This window comes from Hippoglossus stenolepis, chromosome 9 (genome assembly GCF_022539355.2).
Source record: "Hippoglossus stenolepis isolate QCI-W04-F060 chromosome 9, HSTE1.2, whole genome shotgun sequence".
Lineage (NCBI taxonomy): Eukaryota > Metazoa > Chordata > Actinopteri > Pleuronectiformes > Pleuronectidae > Hippoglossus > Hippoglossus stenolepis.
The window spans coordinates 6,668,542-6,682,866 of record NC_061491.1 but is presented as its reverse complement, the minus strand read 5'-3'; the positions used below and the strand labels follow the sequence as shown (position 1 = coordinate 6,682,866).

General features: G+C 39.5%; 1 protein-coding gene across 6 annotated transcripts in view; it reads left to right on the top strand.

Moving 5' to 3' along the window:
* The window catches only part of arvcfb (ARVCF delta catenin family member b), a 236,519-nt gene that overhangs the window by 94,513 nt on the left and 127,681 nt on the right, over positions 1-14,325 (top strand). For all 6 annotated transcript variants that reach the window (XM_047341131.1, XM_047341128.1, XM_047341127.1 and 3 more), the window contains exon 3: positions 8,530-8,625. The gene's annotated coding sequence lies outside the window, so the exon portion shown is untranslated. The remainder of the gene's footprint in view (positions 1-8,529; positions 8,626-14,325) is intronic.

Sequence of the window (14,325 nt, the reverse complement as noted above, 5' to 3'; positions counted from 1 at the left end):
GTGTGGACGCCATTCGTATCAGCAGCATTTAAACAAAAGCATAGTAATGTGGATGTAGCCGGTGACGGTGCTTCTCCTCACCAGTGCAGCAAACAGAGGCAGCTGATAATGTCCCAGAGCAATGTTTGATCTTGTGACGTGTTCGACGTCCCCCCCCCCCACACTCACACCTGGCTCCCTCCTCACCCTCCTCACCCTCCTCACCCCCTACTTCCCTCCCTCCCTTTCTCCCACTTCTTATTCTCTGATCCCCCTCAGATAAAGTCTCCTCCTGTCTTTGCGGATAGTGATGAGAGGCGATTATTTCGTCAGGACTGCGGTGGTATACGCATTACATAATTGACGAGTACAGGGTTGCGGAGTGGGGGTGTCTGCCATTATGCGCAGATCTTTTATTCAAAGGAGTAAGGTGTAAATCAAGAAAAAAATCCTCCGGGCCAGGTTCTCTTGTTCCATCAGGAAGACTGATCCTCCATATGTTTCATGCAATGCTGAGGGTGATGGTGTTGAATTCAAAATCACACTACCTGGGCTGTACACACACACACACACACACATACACAAAGACATATACCCACACACTCACTCACACCAAAAAGAGTGAAAAATAAATCTATATTCTGTGCATTAATCAATCATTGCCTGAATCTTATCAGTCAATCCTTCTAAAACCAAGATTATCCGATATGTTTGAGGGTCAATCATTCACGTCACCAGTGACAGATGTTACTACTGTAAGCACTATTCTTACCTGAGCTACCTCTCACAATAACAAATGAATGCTCATGTAAAGTAGATTAAGACTTACTTCCAAACTCAGCTGGCAGATCTAATTCAGACGTTTGTCCTTCAGTCAAACGAGATGAGTGGACTGGAGCAGCAAACTTATTATCTCCTCTGCACCAACCAGGCCATCAGCACCTGCTGAGACGAGCCTGAGAGCCAGACAGTTATATTTATATATAGTAGGTTATTACTTTTAATGCTTTGTTTTACCAGAACAAATGACCTACACTAAACTGAACATTTTGTTCAGTGTAGTCTTGTCAGGTATCTTTGCTTCTGTTGTAGTTATTGTCACCAGCACAGTTATAAAACACCTAGATGTAGTAAACATAAATTGAAAACATACTGTAGCTAATATTATCCAATAAGTTATTCAGTCCGGACAGATAGAAAATATGGCCACATTATAAAAAACATATAAAATGACTCAAATATTGTTATCTTTCATAAACAAAAAAATAAAATTGAATAAGCAGTTTTAGATACTTGATTTAGAAATCAACAAATTGAACCATTTCAGATGATCAGAATTGTGGAATACTATCACTTTATGGTTGGATGAAATGCTGTAAATATTGTATAATTATCTCTGCATGACTTATTTCACTGAGATCACAGTATGATAAGATAATGCTGCCAATGCAGGGAGAAAACACGAAAATGAAGTTAGTTAAGATCACATACTTAAAACTCATACACATTCCTTGTCAATTCCAACAGCTGCTGCAGTGAAAACCAGAAGTTGTGAAATGCCTCCTCATCGTATTGTAACCAGCCGTGCTCCTTAGAATCTGTCAAATGATGGATCTGTTAGTCAAACTGGGCTGCCCGTCTCCTACTTCATCACTTCAACTCAGAACTGAAGCAACGTGCACCACACTGACAGAGCTGCTTGCATGCATTAATGCTGTGATGTTTGTTGTTTGAATCCCTGCAAAGCTGCATGTGCAAAACAAAAAGTTTTATATCGATACTCTAGATTTAACCGAGTGAGAGAGGACTTCTTCCGTCACTTGCAGCAATGTATAAAGACTTCATTTACTTTTGATTGTTAGATTGCAGATAGTGGATGGATGAAAGGGGCTGTGTAAAATCACATCAGACTGACTTTTCTTGCACCAGGCTACATAAGTATATTATTATTACTTTATATTAAATTTGCTGGTGCATTAATAGCATCAAAACTTCAAATTTGACTCAAAACAGCCTCTTTTACACCATGTTTTAGCCTAAATGTCCTCTGATGCTCTCATCCGGAGATGTGTTTGCATGTGGATCACAAGGTGTCCTTGTGTTTGTTTTCTAAAAAACAATCAATGCATGTTTTTACTTTGGAGAATCTGTTATCAACTACAGTCCCAAGGTCACACACTAACATTACAGCAGGATGTTTTATGATACCTGAGTAATCCTCTGGTGGTGATGCGATGCTTATGGGTTGTATTACTGATTGCAGTCATGAAAATAAAACGTTTAAAGTAATGTGGTGAAATATGTAAGAAAACCGAAGACCGTGCACAGTCCAAAGAACAAACAAACCAATCAATGTCTCCTCCCTCTACCCTTCAAGCTTCTCTGTGAGCTCTGCTACTTTACTTTGGCAGGACATCTTTCTCGCTCTGCCAGGTTTTTTTCCATCGCTCTTTATTTACATCTTGAGAGGCGCTAAGCTCTGATGAGGCAGAATCATTTCTTTCTGTCTTAAATTAAACAAGTGTTAGCCAAGGTCAGCTCTCCAGGACGAGCACAGTTCTAAAAACCAAAACACCCTCTTCTTCTTCATGTGATGCAAGCCTGCCATGTTTGACCAAATGAAAGATGTGTATAATAAAAGTCACTGCTCTCTGCAGACACGTCCATGCACACACCAGATGAGCATTTACAGTAGAAAGTGTCTTCAGCTGAACAGTTAACTGGAAATTCAGTGTTGTCATAATAATAATAATAATAATAATAATAATAATAATAATAATAATAATAATAACTTTATTTGTATAGCACTTATCTAAGCAAGGTTACAAAGTGCTTCCGTGGCAATGGCAAAATGAGTAAAAATAAAAGGTATTCAATTCAGTTTAATTTTAAGCGCCAAATCATAATATATTTAGGTCAAGACCATAAATAATATAGAAGATATAATATATATAATAAAGACCCAACGGTTCCTACAACAGTTTAGACTATACACTGCGGAGAAATAGAAGAGAGGACCAAAGCATGAAGAAGAGAGAGAATGGATGACATGGAGTAGGAGTCATAGGTAAACATGAGGCACAGCAATACTCCTTCCCCTGGCGTTTGCTACAGAGATGTGTCCACATATCAAAGTGTGAGGACGTGTGTGGACAGTGGGTCTCATATGGTGCGCAGGAAGATGCCAAGTTGCTTTTGCACACAACCTCTGAATCCCCACCAGCTCTTGTTTTTTGTATTCTTACATATCCAAGAAAAATAAAAGAACCTTTCAGGTAAATTTTCTTTTGTACTGTTGTCCTTCATAGCTAGAGTCATTGTTGTATTTGTTGCAGTGCTTAAGTAGATTTTCAGGTATTGTTCTGTACTCTATTTGAGTATCTATTTTTCTGATGACTTTTTACTTTTACTTCCTACATTCTAACACAAGTTTATATACTTTTCTACTCTTTACATTTTCAAAACAGGCTCGTTAGTTTTGTTTTAATACATTTCAAGGAAATTATCTTGTTTTTTTTAAATTTTGCATCATAAAGCGCCTCCTTTTCCACATCCAGACAGATCTTAGCCTAAATAGACAATAACACAGAAAAGATGATTCCGTGTTGTTATCTATCAGCGCACCCATGACAAATACGTCACACGGCTTTAAAGACGCATCAAGACAAAACAGACAAGAGAGGGAGACTCACATATCTCCATGACAAGGAGTAACAACGGAAAAGAAAGTGCAAGAAGCAGATCAACAAAACATTCCCCATCCTTTGCCTTAATTGAGTTTCATCGTACTTTTATACTTACACCTACATTTCAGAGCCCGTATAAGTGGTTGGATAAGTACTAACTTATTAGTTATTTTTAACACAAGTATCTGTACTTCAACTTGAGTAAAGAATGTGTACTTTTGCCACCTTTGGCAAATAATGTGGTGATTGGGTATTAGCTTTTACAGTATATTAGGAGTGTATTTGCATTACCACGACGATATGAACTTGAGTCTGTTTTCCACAGAGAAACATCAGCATGTTCTGAGAAGAAATGGGAAAAAAAAGGCAGAGGCATAGTGTGACATTGTTGTACTTCAAAACCACTTTGAAGGCAGGCAGGGTGGATTGTTTGGCATACCAAGCATAAGACCCTTCTACTGTATGCCCTCTTTCACCAGCAGTCAATGCTGGTTTCTTTCAAAAAGAAGAGTTTGACATTTTTGGGAAATACACTGATTCACTTTCTAGCAGAGGATTAGACAAGAAAATCAATATAACTCTCTCTTTGTCTGTGTGCTATGTAAAACCAGGAGGTGACGGCAACAATCTTTTCTTCTCCTTTCAGTACAATGTCTGTTTCGAACTAACGACCAATGCTGTTGTTTCTCTGTTGAAAACAATATTTAGGTGAAATCGCAAATCTGGCAAATATACTTTATTGTGGCATTGTACATTTTGGGCTCAGATTACATAAACATGTAATGTAATAATGTTGATTATTAAATTAGATTTTTTGAATTTGGGAAAGAAGCAGGATAAGCATTTCATTCTGCTTTCATTGTTTGTGCTAAGCAAAGCTAATCATCACCTAGATACATCTCAGTACATAACTCCAAAAAATGACTGAGGTACAACTAACAATTAAAAACACATCTGTTTTTACTATCTACCCCTCACTGATTTAGCTTTTATTCTCTCTTGTGTTAACATTTGATGCACTGTGAGGTGATTTTGCCTCTAACCTGATTTTAATCTTAGGTATCTTAAGTTATTTTCTTACATGAGTTGTGCTTTGCATCTCTTAATCTGATGAACACTTGGTTTTACTTTAATTATTCATGATAATTTATGCTATATCGTATTCTTCTTCTTCTTCTTCTTATTACTATCGATCTTCTCATCAAATCAGCTCCTAGCCTTGTATGTGATTTTAGCCATGTCAACAATCTCCCTGTACTTAAAATAAACTGTTTTTGTTTCCCAAACTAAATTCATAAAGGTTGCAGAGTCCATATTTAAATTTGTTGTGCTGGTTTTGGAAGGCGATAACACATGTCGGCATCCCAATGATAGCAGCACTATATCAAACACACTTGCACAGGCTGTTTTGTCTGTTTTGTCACTTTGGTTGGTGGACTTGTTGGAGATTAACCCATATGCACAGCACTTTTACATAATTGATGTTCCCGCTTACATTTTAATTTTCACATTCACATTTTGCATTTCATTTACATAGTTGCCCAGTTTGTCGGGTTGTTTGCTGCATTCACAAGTGTACACAAAATGCACAGACACACACACAGACAGTGTCTGCTGCTTATTCCCTCGGCCATTTATACATGACTGCAGTGTAAGCTTGCAGATGCACTGACAGCTGAGGAAAGGCCTTGATCAGGGTAGCGTTCCCCAGACAGTCAGCACTTCAGTCAGTCAGTCAGCTATAGCTAACCCTCACTCTGCATTCATTATTAATCACAGAATTACACCGGGGCGCTCTCCAAACGGGTTGGGTTGAAGGGGGAAGAGTCGTGATAGAATATGCAATTGTCTGCATAACGCACAGCAGGTGACGTATCAGGCGCCGATGTGAAGCAGAAATATTGCATGGTGATTCTGCAGTTATTACTGTCGAATCATGGAACAACACAATTTTTTTATTTCTTAATTTTCCAGTAAAAGCTCCTCACAGCTGCACAGTGCATGTCTATGAAGCATTGTGACCTCTAATACTGGAGATGAATCCATGACAGCCGCCCAGAATAATCAGTCTCCTACTATTGACTTCTGATCAGCTCCGCAGAGTCAGCTGGGAGGTTAAGTGCCATTATTTGAGTCAAGCAAGAGCATCTTTCATCCATTTATCAGGCCATCAATTCCCTCATTGCCAAACCGGCTTGTTGTGCTGCTGCCAACAAGAGGAAAGAGTCACTTACAAGAACATCATGTTAAGTCAGATGAAGTGCATGTTAATCAAAGTGCTGCTGTGAGGTGTGACTGTGTGTGTCGAGATAATCTCCATTCAGGAGTGATGTAAGGTCCAGTCCCGAATCCGGAGAGAGAAAGACGGAGAGAGACGAGGCGATAACTAATGCGACTGGGCTTAGCTTTACCTTTGATGTTTGTAGCAGAAATCCATGCACCGAGTCTCTCTGTCCTTGAAATGAACAGACCCAGGAATCCCTGGAGAGGGAGAGATATTCTAATCCCAGAGGCTGCTAAAACCTGTCGAGGAGAGTTGACTTTGTATCAACCTTTTTTTTCTAACTCGCCGTGTGTCTTCTGATCTTAGCTAATAAAGCATTGTGTGGCTTCACTGCTCACTGACACATTTACGTGTGGAGAGGTGCCTATACATAAAAGGTGAAACTACTAGTTCATATTTCTGATTCTAAGCATGAATTTATGCAGTTCAAACTCATACAAGGTCTTAATGGTCCAGTTTTCACAGGGATCTTGTCTCATATTCAGTAAAGATAAACTGTGCAACAAATGTCCAAATATAACCTTTAAATTAAAAAAACTGATGCTGCATCAAAAACAACTTTGGATGGTTCGCATTTTATCAACTTCATAGACTAATAACTTTGCCCTTTTCTAAAGGTTGCATCTAAACCAGCTAATATTTGAGATGAACTATTGATGAACTCAGTTTGGGAAATGGGATTTGGGGATATTTGTTTTCATGTTGCATCAGAGGAAACTGTTGCTACAAGTATGAGGATTTTTTTTTTAGCAACCATTACATCCTATTAAAGCCATAGTCATGAAATGAAATTTGGCCTGTGAGGAAGCGTGCAGAAGGGAAGGTTTGATTTCATCATCAGTGACATGTTCAAGGGTGCAGTCGATCCAGCAGTTTTGCTGCCAGGCTTTTGTTTCCTCAGTCATCAAAGGCAGTGTAGCCTCAGGACAGGTTGGGCTGTATGGCAGAGTGATTCATCCCATGGTATCAAGCATCAAAACCAATTGCAGTAGTCAACACATGGTCTTTTTCTTTCTGTGTGCCTGTCTGTATTTCGGATGTGGTGCAGTGAGAATACTAAAATCAAGCTGGCATATTGGTTTGTTGGAAGTATCAAGTAAGTGTTGCCTCATTATTAGAAATCAGATATTGGCCAGACAACCTTCTGCCTCACAGGTTTAGTCAAGGATTGATTAGTGGACTAGATCGTTCTTCTTTATTCTCATTCCAGTAGCAGCAGTACAACTTGTTGCATGTAATTGCATACTTGTATAATTATTACCCTGGGTTTCCTTGAAGAATATTAGTGTGTGTGAAGAAATATTGATTAAATGACTTGTACCTAACATCTTAGGGAAATGACTCTCTGAAGAACCATATCTTAAGAAGGTTGAAAAAGAAAAACTTTCTCTCGCAAGTAATTGCGATTGGAGCATCTACAGCAAATGTGTGATTTATTTTGGGGCCCATTTAGCCTTGAACAGTATCGGAAAACTTTTAGATCAATTCCAAAATGAACTGTGGGCCAATAAATGGTAAAGGGAGGGGTGATATGATCATACTACTATAGATGTGACTCTTGCTGACAAATCAAGAGCATGAACTAGTCAAATAAACAGGAGTTACATTAGTTCAAGGAGATTCTAAATAGAAACATAGACAACTTTCTCCAGATCAGCAGAGCATTGAAAATGTTTTTTGAAAAGACATGAGCAGGACCATACAGCCAATTTGTGATGATGAAAACTGAAGTTTGAGTAAAATAAGATTCCCAGATTTCTAGCCATAAGTTTAACATATATTGTCAGGCTGCCAAGATTATTACAGATACTGAATTTCCCAGTGAGTATTAGTGCTGGGCCTCCTCTGTGCTGTCTGAAGTCACTGCTGTGTCAGGCAACTTAACCTCTGGACAGAATTATGGTGAACCACTGAGATAACTCTGGACTTTAGCCAGGAAAGACTGTGATTTTTCTTCCAACTCTATAACTTAAAATGTGATTAATTCACCTGTCACTTTCTAAACATACACATGCTATAAACGCCTCAGGCCATATGTCCTGGTTATGAAATCCTAATCAATAAATGAGCTATCTTACATTTTCTCAGCCTATAAAAATACGATTGGATAACTTTGTTTTTATCATCTTTGGACAAAAACTTACATTTCTTAATCAAACTTGATCAAAAATTTTGTTAAAATAGATAGAGGCCACAATTTGAGGAAAGTTGATAATGTATAGAGAGTTGGGAGATAAATCCATAACTTTTTAAAATAGTTAATGAGAGTGACAAACTGCTATTACCACAGGTGGTATGCGTACATATACTGTATCTGGGTCTTGTCTGCATAAAATTAAGACAGTACAGTAGATGACCTGAAAATGAGCCTTGTGGCACACCATAAGCAGCATGTGGGCCTTGATGATGTTCCATGGTCAAGAGTAGAGCACAGCTCAGAATACAGTTGTGAACCTGGCTTGATCATATTGTCAATACTGTACTGTACCGTGGTTGTGTTTTTGCTCCATGTTAACTAAGAGGTGTAAGTGGGTTTGCTGAATTCTTATTTTTTACAGCATTGTATTTCTTTATCCACAGATCTCCCCTGGCGAACTGAACAAACGAGTCGACTCTAACAGAGCTTCTCCCGTCCTCAGTCTACTTGTGGTCTGACTGCACTCACTGACTTCAAAGGTAACCCTTCCTCTCGCTTTACACCTCCAGCCTGCTTTAATCACTTTGTTCAGCTCGTCATTGCAGTAATTACATTTCTACATTCCTGGCAGTTTTTTTTTTTTGGAGGGGCTTGAAAATCCAAGACATAACTTTCTCTGTTATCTCTTGAGGGAGCTTCACTTCATTTCCGTTGAGGTACCTTGTACGATTTTTATTTCAATGCATTCAAGAGCTTCTTCCTCCAGGAAATGTGCTCTCGTTTCAATAATTCACACAGTAGAAACAGCTGAGGTAAATGCCAGTTGAAAAACGGTTTTAGTTCTCTTCAAAGATTTGGGCATGTTTTAGAGTCGACGTTTGTTCAGTCCAGTTTCCAAAGGCAGACTCAACGGTGTAATTGAGTCTTTGAAGTCTATCACCTGGAGTTAGATACACCCTGAAACACTTAATTGCAATTTTGATGTCAAATGTGCTGCAAAAGCTCTTCTTTGCATGTGTTTGCTTCAAAATCTCGGAGACACTCTTTTTTTGCCTTTTCTATCTTGAGGTTTAAGACAGATTATATTTGGTCTGATTGAAATACTCAATCAAGGCTTTGTGCATTGTTTCAAGTGTGTTCAAAGTGACCTTTGGTTGCTTCTTTTAATCGTTTTTTCTTCTCAAAATTAAAAACTGATTTTTATCTCACAAATGTGTAGATGCTTCCTGACTCTGGACCTTGACCTTCTTACTGTTAGATGCTTATAATGTAGGACCTGAAGATTATTCTTTGGAATCAATTCAAGAACGAGAGAAAAACTTTTAAAATTTGGCATGAAAGGGAAAACATTTAATTCAGCTTAGAAGCTTATTGCACAGCCTTTAGTATTCTGTAGCATGTTTCTGTAGTGATAAAGTATGAATCTATAAGTCTTTATAAACTGTTGTCCCTTCTAAGACACTGACAAAGAACAGCATTTGCATTAAAAAGTATTTTCTGTGTAGAGTTGCATGTGTGTGTTTGTCAGTATTTTTTCTGGTCTGAAATCCTCCGCGTAGCGAGGTGGTTCAAAGAAACAGGATGAAATGAAATATGGAGGGTAAACAACAGATGGATTTCTTTCTGTCTCGCTGTGAACGTGATCAGCTATGGACTCCACGCACCTCGCTAAAGCTTTGCTTATTCTGGCATCGCTAGGCAATATCCCTCTGGGCAAACCACTTACTTTAATGTTTGCCAAAGCAACACTGACTGGAATCCTAAACTGAAGGGAGGAATCGTTTCTGGTGACACTGCATTTCTGTTTACATCTTCTTACTGTCACTAACGTCACTTACTGCTTCAGTCCAGTGTTTCCTACTTGAATGTGACACACTTACTTGAAATTACAATCATCTCAAAGTAACCATTCATTAAACAGCTATCTCAGTTGTGCATTGTGTTGATATATTGAAACCAACTAACTGATTCATGACACGTGTCGTTCATCTGGGGACAGCTGAGGTGAAAACATTTTGATAATTAGAAACACGTCATTACATTCAGTTGCCATGTCTGGCATTCAGTGATAAATAAAAGCTGTGTTGTTCATCACAACAAGGATCAATTTAAACTGACTTTCATATTGACAAATAACACTTTTCAAAACTCACTCAGCATAAAAGCTTGGATGTATTGGAAAGATTTGCTAAGGAGAAAAAAATCTCTGAAGAGGCTGAGGTTAGGGGCTCTGAAATGTTCAAGTTGGAACTAGACCCCCTAATGTCAGATAAACACACACACACACGGAAATAAAATAGGAGGAGCAGGTGTTTTTGAATACCCAGTTGTGCCACTGAGAGCTGCATCCTCAGATGGGCATCAGATGGGTTTAGACAAGGAATTAATCTGAGCTGCAATTACAGTCTCTAGAAAGGGGCAAATTGGTCATGAGGGGGGAGGAAGGAACCCACCACCCACCTAGTCCCTAATCAAGTGAATGTCTCTAACTTAATATCAGGCACTGATGGTCACACTCAATTATCCTCATCTTTTACCTCCCAATCTGTTCCCCCATCCACTTAATAACCCCCTATCCAAACCCCTCAGGACATGCGCACTGCATGCTGCTTCTCTGTGCCGCCTCCTCAGTAGCTCCACATCTTCTGTGTCTCTGCTTTGATTCTTGAAGAAGACAAAATTTAACTGTTAGACAGTTTGGAAAATATGGTAATTGGCTTTCTTGCTGAGACCCAGATGAGAAGAAGAAGAAGACTGATACAGCCCCCTAAATAGGAGGACGGGCACATGAAAGGTTTTACACCAAGTCCTCAGTGGAATGACAGCTTCTTTTTACAGAAGCAGGGTGGCCTTGTGGGGAAAGCTGTACTTGGCAACTTTCCACATTGGCGGTTTCAAATGGCATAGAGAGGAAAAAGCTAGAATACAATATCACCAGCCATAAATCCTGTTGTATAATGTCAATCAGTCAATGCACACCCGTACCAACTGTCCCAGTTTGGGATTCTTTTCAATCACAGGAAACCAGAGGCGTAGGATCAAATGTCTGGATTCCAGCTTGATCTGACCATAGCAAGAACAAGAATTTCATCTTGTAGTGAGAAAATCATCAATGTTTCACTGCAGCCAGATTCTATATTGTTCTCCCTCGAAGCCCTATTTTTATGATTTAGCTGTAGTGTCATATAGTCAGATAACCAGACCTCTAGCAGCATTTAAAGTTGTTCTTGAGAATAACATCAGTTAAATGCTTTCTAGTCTACTACAGAGTGGGATTTGATGGCAAAGGGCCTTGTCATTAGATGATTTGTTGTGGGGGAGTCCAATAGACCTAATGAATAAGGTGCCAAGGATTTATTCCAGCAGACCTTTGACGTGAGTGACCGCTGGATCTCATCTGCAGATCCATGCTCAAAATTGTAGCTGCACGCGTGTGGATATATTTATTGGGTGGCTATTTTTAGAACAGAGGGTTTGTGCTGAAGTGCATTATCCTTGAGGAAAAGCCTTGCAACAGCACAAGTGAAGCTTGTAGCGAGACACCGCATCAACTCCACACATGGAATACAAGTCTATTTTTCCCTTTTGATTAAAGATGTTTACACCTTAAGAATAGTCAAATCTAACACACTTCCCTTTGTGGAATTAATTAAACAGTTTCCATTTTTTTAAAATCCCATCTCTTTGATTAGTAATTCTCTCCTCCACTCATAAACTTCCAGTAGTGACGTCCACAAATGACTTTCCTGCCCTTGGATTTGTTCTTTGATATGTTTCCATTACATAAAGCTGGGACTAAGTAGGGCGTGTGTAATTGAGTTTGGGGTTAAACGTGCAGACCTTGGCTGTGTTTTTTCCCCTCTGACCCAGGCCATTAGCACACATCTGCTGAACCAAAGATTTAAAAAAAAAACAGGGCTGTCATGTGGGCATCTTCAAATGCCCCTCCCTGTGCATTCTGGGCTATTTTAAGTAGACCCAGAAGTCGGTGTTTAATGATAAGCTGTGGGGTGTAGCTGACATGCCTGCCATATTATTCCCTTTATGACTCAGGAAGCAGCGGCTATATTTGCCCCACTCCCATTCAACCCTTTAGGGTTGTGAATCATTAGAGTCCGTCATCAAGTATGACCAATCAACATGGCTTATGTCACCCTATTGCTGTCTGTTATCTTAAGGAGTAGACAGCTTTGAAAACTGATAAGGATGCTATTTTTTGCAAGGAGTCAACCTTGCCCAGCAATGTTTCCATAACGGTACTAACTTACCAGCTGATGACTGGAAACACCAGGGATGAATATTTTAGTGAGAACAGTGTTTTAAAGACTTCTTTCACATGGATGTGGAGTTAATCTTGACAACACACGCTCCTCAACGCGTATTGCTTTGTGAGGAAGAGTGAAGGAAGAGTCGTGTCAGACGAGACTCCGCTCCAGATAAATAAATAATCAGCACGCAACAAACATCAAAAGAGGGATTGTGCTCTTCAAAGGGAATAAGGGCCTCACACTCACCAGGTCCTATAATGACGATGAATCTTGTTTATGTGCGCACACATTCAAAGACACAATTTTTGTTGCATCTGCATTCATGGTCCCCTGCTGAGGCAAAACACCCCGCCTCGATCTCTGTCTGTGTCAGTGGCAGGATCGGCTTCAAAATACCAAAACATCTTTCACGCTCTCTCTTTCTAGTAGAAACTCCAGAAGATTATGTCACAGCCACATACCAAAGATATAGTGCTTGTGGTGGAGCTGTGAAAATAATTATTTGTAAAATGTTATGAAGATGAACTGTTCTGTAAAATATTGTTGGATTGGCCCTCTTGCAGAGTCCTCCAGAATTCTCCAAAATCACCATTTTGTCTTGCATCAAGTTTGCAAAATGAGATAGTAATGCTGGACCCAGCAAAAGGGCCTCATCAATCAAATGATCACTACTCAACTGACAAACAGTGAACTTTGGGATTTGGGGAATTTTGGGGGTTGGGTCCTTGGGAAGCTGTTGATCTGCCAGACTGATGATCCAGTCAAGAAAGTACACATGTACACTGATTAATGAAGATTATATAAACAGTTAAAATATTACTCTTGAAGAATATATGAACAAACTAATTTACCTGTTTCAGAAAATTTACATCAAACACAACTCAGACTGAAGAACATATGCTGTTTATTGCTTTTCATTCCTCTTTTAACCTCTGGCTTCTTCTCTTTTGTCTTCCCTTTGTTTTTCCCCCTTTTCCCCTCAGTTCTCTGTTCTTCTTGCTGTCTCATCCCTCTGAGTGGGGGATGTCTTTTTTCTAACACCTCTCGGCCTGCTTATCTATTCGGTCTGTATTGCAGTGGAATGGTTTTTCCAAGCCCATTTGTTTTTGTGTTGTCAAACCCCCTTGATATCACGCCATCAGTTATGGATATCAGTGTGTGTGTGTGTGTGTGTGTGTGTGTGTGTGTGTGTGTGTGTGTGTGTGTGTGTGTGTGTGTGTGTGTGTGTGTGTGTGTGTGTGTGTGTGTGTGTGTGTGTGTGTGTGTGTGACAGTGATATCACTATCGCTTGCAACTGTTATCTGGAAGTCATGATTGTTTATGATAGCAAGTGTGTGTGTGTGTGTTTGTTCGTGTGTGATACCAGGCCGGGGTTGTCTGTTTGGTTGGCTGTGGTAAAGCTTGCATGTGTTGGATTTGTGCCTGCATCACTGCTTGTGCGTCACAATGCATTATGGCTTGGTGCATGAATGTATGCGATGACAGCGCCATTTCTCCATGCTGGCTGTTGTTCATTTGCAGGGATGTGATCATTCCTCTCCACCTTTAGGCTGCACAGAAACAAGAATCTTTGTTTTTGTGCCCTGTGCTGTTTCATTCTCTTGAAATTGGCGGATCATGTTTTCATCTTACAGTGCTGATGCTCTAGCAAACTGCATTGAGTTCTATATGTGGTGCCATGATTACAATTTTAAGAAAGGATCAAACTTCTGAAAGAAAAGTATTTTCTAAAAGATAAGACTTTCACGTGCGGTCTTTCTTTTTAGAAGGTTGTTCCTTCAGGGTATTAACTCAAGTAACGAGTCTAAAGTTAACCAATTTGATTTTAATGCCCATGCCCCTCCAATCACCCAGCTCCTTGAATTGCTCCATTTCAATGTGTCTTGTTGATCATTTATGGCTTTTGCTGAATGCCAAATCATCAATGTCATATCTTGGCCAGTAAATAAGTCATGTACTTGACTCTGAATT